We start from the raw sequence: 5000 nt of genomic DNA on the forward strand, positions 1-5000 counted from the left end.
AAAACAGGAGCACTCCTTACTTTTCGCCATATATTACATTTCATCAGAAATTTGTCAATGAGCAATCTGCAAGTAACAGTCAACACTGTATGCCCGTAATTTACACCTACCTAGGAAATACAAAATAATCTTTAAAGCTTATCTGTTAACAGCTGTAAATTTACCCGACTGTTAATACAAATTTAATCACAACACTTCCGAGTGGTAAATGATATTCCCTTTCTACTCAATTGTCCCCTCCAAAAAAACATGCTTTGCTGGTGAGTTCTTATTATATTCGTTCTTCGTGTGTGTGATACACACACACACACACATACACGCACACAAACATACACACAAACCCACACACACACACATACATATATATATATATATATATATATATATATATATATATATATATATATATATATATATATATATACGTACACACACACACACACATATATATATATATATATATATATATATATATATATATATATATATATATATATATATATATACAACATATATAACACACACACACACACACATATATATATATATATATTTATATCATCATTAGCATTACTATCATTATCATCATCATAATCATCATCCGCCATCGTCTTTAATTCACCCGCCCTATCGCCGGCGTCGTTGCAGAGGTGCGTGATGTAGTTGCAAACAAGTCTCCCTGAGCGTCTGTGGCCGTGCGTGGGATTCCAGAATAAGGTGGAGGCTACGGGTTTGTGCCAACAGTGGCCTGCCATACGGAGTCGCCTTTGTTGAATGGTGGCAAAAACTTTTGTTAGCCCGGCTTAGAGGTCTAAGTTTATTATATGCTGCCTCCAATTAATGTTAAGAATATGGCTAAGGATACGTGTCTATGTTCCACCAAGTAAACCATTTATCTGTTGAGTTAGGGTCCATCTTTCTACGCCACTTTCAGCTGTTGCTCGAAAAAAAAGAAAAAGTTACGAGACAATTCAGAACACCAGATGGTATTCACTTTTCTAAGAGCTGTCCAAGCTTGAGCCTTCCTGATCTTTACATTAACAAACGAACCTAAGTATTTAAAGTTATCCGACCCTTTTCAACTCTTAACCACTTAATGACCTTCATCGATGTTGTAATTACATATAATCAATTTTGTCTTCATTCATATGCAGTGGAATCCTTTTTGCTGCGTTTACGACCACTCTTAAGAGATTCTGATCGTCTTCAATATTGTCAGACAGAAGCGTGATGTCTGCAAAACCAGTATTAGTCAAGTAGGTTGCGGAGTATCCACGACTTCTCCTTTGAGTAAGGGTAAAACTATGGTTTTCTTTTCCTTTGACTGCCGTTCATATTGCGTAGTCATCAAAATTATGAAAAAGTAGGCGCAAGAGTATCTCCCTGCTGAAGTTACTGTTGCCATCCTCTGGGACTACTTGAGCAGTTGTGTCGATTTAAACTGGCTTTATGGCTGTGATAATGGGAGTTGGAATGCTATAGACCAGTAGTAAAAGAAAAAAGATCATCCGCTGACAAAATAAAAAGCCGTTCGAAAGTCAATTAAATTATAATATATATATATATATATATATATATATATATATATATATATATATATATACATATATATCTCTCTGTCTCTGTCTCTCTCTCTCTTTCTTTATATATATATATATATATATATATATATATATATATATATATATATATATATATATATTTTTTTTTTTTTTTTATACACACACATATGCATATATATATATATATATATATATATATATATATATATATATATATATGTGTGTGTGTGTGTGTGTGTGTGTGTTTTTGTGTGTGTGTGTGTGTGTGTGTGTAATCTATATACATATTTGTATATAAATATAAAAATATATATATATATATTTATATATATATATAAATATAAATATAAATATATATACATATATATATATATATATATATATATATATATATATATATATATATATATATATATATATTTATCTTAATTTGGATCCCAGGCCATACTTGAGAATGAACTTGCCAACAGACTGGCAGAACCTGAAAGGGACAAAGACACTGACCAAATCATGAGTTCCTCCAGAGATGCATGGCAAGCCGATTTACCATAGTATTGAAACAGTCTCGGTAATAAAACAAACAATAAACCGAGACATTTCTAGATAATCTAGGCAGGTTTTTATTGTTTGATGATGTCAGTGCCATTGTTGACATGGCTGCTATCTATGTGTTCACAGATCGATAGATAGGCAGCAAGATCCCCACATCACCATTCTTTGAGTTGGTATATGAATGATCCAAAATACATGTCATTGACACTATGGGATGATGTTGAGGTCATTCTCACAGTGTCACCACAAGAAGGCCATTGATTGGATTGGCTGTGTTTTAAGTGATGCTGTGAACATTGCAATGTGCATGACACCACTTTACTCCAAGATAGGGTGGCCCTCTGCCTAGTATCCCACTGGAAAGGGATATCCAATGCCACCATCATGCTGGTGAAGAGATTGTGCCTATCATGAACATTATGCTGATCAGATGAATCATCTCAAAGTGGCAGAAAGAGACCAGCAGACCATAGATTTAAGGCAAAGGGCACCTTCTCAAATCTGCGTGAATTTAAGCACACATTTTTATCAAAAACCTATTGGAAACAAAGGATATTCATTATATATTTTTTTTAAATAACAGATCAGTCACTTTGAATAAGTATTTGCTGGGAATCAATATATACTCAGTATCAAATTAATTTAATTATATTTTGTAAAAATATTCTTGAACAGAACTGATTAAATAAATATACTAATTAGTAATAAAAAAATGGTAATCTATCTTTCCATGTGTTTTTGTTGCAATTGTTTTATAAAAATCAAAATCATTGTCCTGTGATTATGCTGGTTTTCCATTCAGCATTGTTGGTATCCACCTCCTAAATCTTTAAAGTGTTCTCCATGTGTACATGGAGATTAAGCAATCTGGACTGTTTTAACTTAACAGTATCCACAAGTGCAATCACTGAAATAAGTTTCTTGAAAAGAGACAGGTTCTCAAGCAGAGATAGTATCAAATCAAGGCACCTGCAAATTCCTGAAGACAAAGTGCACAAGGCCAAACTTGCAGCTTGGGGCCAGGAGAAGGAAATTTCTTGTGATGAATATTACTACTTTGTTTGAAACTTGATACTTCCCCATTCCCTCCGTTTTTGGGACTTATGGTCTTATGCCTCTTACTGGGACCGTCATACTATAATAGCTTTGGCAATGTGCAAAATTTGTCTTGATTCATAAGGTATTTCCATTTTTTGTATCAGCAATTTGTGTATTTTTTGCACAAGCATCATCTTCTTTTATTAACAAAATGTAGATACTGTCCATAGTTGCCTTCTTTTGTCATACGAAGCAACCCCATCTTCCTGTGGTGACTATATGGGTACTGAACACTGCACAAGACAGCTCCATCTTCCAGCTAGATAGATCTGCTCAGGACAACCATGCTGTCTAAAGTGAAATGGAAGAAAGACTTGGCCATACTAAGGGGGATATGAAGCCAACAATAATTTGAAACCATGTTGTGTGTCTGTTTCTGTTTTTTATAATCTTGAGAACCAGGTACTGTACAGTCTATTTAAGCAATTAGCCCATCCCAAGCAAGCATGGCACTATTTAATATGATTTAATTGCATGTTCATATAACTCTAACTAGATGACTAATAGTTTAATAGATTAATAGTTTTAAAACTCTGATAACACAACATTGGATATTTTTATTGTAATATCTTTTTGGAGGATGCTGCATGACACTAAGTAGACATATATCACCTAGCCTGAAGGCACTAACTCTTCTGATTGGCATAACATTACATAGTTTTGCTATTTATATGATGAGTAAGTCAAAACCCTGGTGATGATAACCCATTATCGCCGGGTGACAAGATATTATGTTGAGTGGTGGCAAGACCAGTCACCGGGGATTAGATATTTTTTTGTGATTTTCCTTCTGGCTGGCCCACCGGGTGCTCAGGTGCATAGCACTTGGCCATGGCCAGAGTGATCGAACAGCCTGAGGCGTTAGGCTTATACATTTGCAATACCCTGTCGGCAATGGGTTATTGAAGGAAGGGTGGAAGATATTTTAAATTTGAGCATTCATTAAAACTTCTATGAAATTACTGACTATTTATTTATACCCCTTTTTCTGTAATGTACAGACAATAATTACCATGGAAAAATTTCACTTTCAGAATTTTGTGTCTACATCTCAAATATCAAATACAGCACATATCAACTTAGAGTAAACACACTTAATATCAGCAAACATATTCTTGGAACAAGAAACCTACTAAAACAGGCTGTTTAATCAAAGCAGGTCTTAGGGTAATGCTGCATGAAGATAAAAGTACAAAAGTGACTAGTGCAAACATTAGTATATATGTGTAGTGTCTATGAAGTTTAGACTTATATATACATATACTTATCATTTCCCATAATGCAACAATGGAATTTGTCAACTTAAGAGCCCATACTTCTAAAACACTATAAATATACACACACAGAAAATTTCATGGTTCTTTAGTGTGATAAACAATTAACAAAAACAATCAGTATGCACAAACATTCACATATTATCAAATCTTCATAATCAGGGACTTGAAAATAATGTCCAATATATGACTTCATAATTCTACTGATTTATAACAAAGCAAGACTAATAACCCTCTCTTACATGGGATACATGGGTACATCTTGCTTATTCAAGTTCCTGTGCTCCTGTGCATTGGCACACCTAAATATTTGCCAAAAATAAATAAGTGATTTGTTATTCTATTAAGTTACATTGCCACATGGCAACTTCTCACATTTTGTGCATGTGAGCGGTCATAGCATGACAGTATTAGTTTGGCTGTTGGGCTAGTGAGAAGGCTCTGCTGTACAGTTAGGTAAAAAAACAAGGAAACAACTGAAACATATTGTATGAGAGACAGTTAATAATATTTT

At 33.9% G+C, this 5000-nt stretch overlaps 1 protein-coding gene across 2 annotated transcripts in view; it reads right to left on the reverse strand.

The window, feature by feature from the left end:
- Window positions 1–4168: 4168 nt before the first annotated feature.
- LOC122254760 (torsin-1A) overlaps window positions 4169–5000 on the reverse strand; it is a 13536-nt gene continuing 12704 nt past the window's right edge. For both annotated transcript variants that reach the window (XM_043018615.2, XM_043018616.2), the window contains exon 7: window positions 4169–5000. This exon is cut by the window's right edge and continues 914 nt beyond it. The gene's annotated coding sequence lies outside the window, so the exon portion shown is untranslated.

Source organism: Penaeus japonicus, unplaced genomic scaffold (assembly GCF_977035675.1).
Source record: "Penaeus japonicus unplaced genomic scaffold, GWHDUDI00000001_assembly GWHDUDI00000018, whole genome shotgun sequence".
NCBI lineage: Eukaryota > Metazoa > Arthropoda > Malacostraca > Decapoda > Penaeidae > Penaeus > Penaeus japonicus.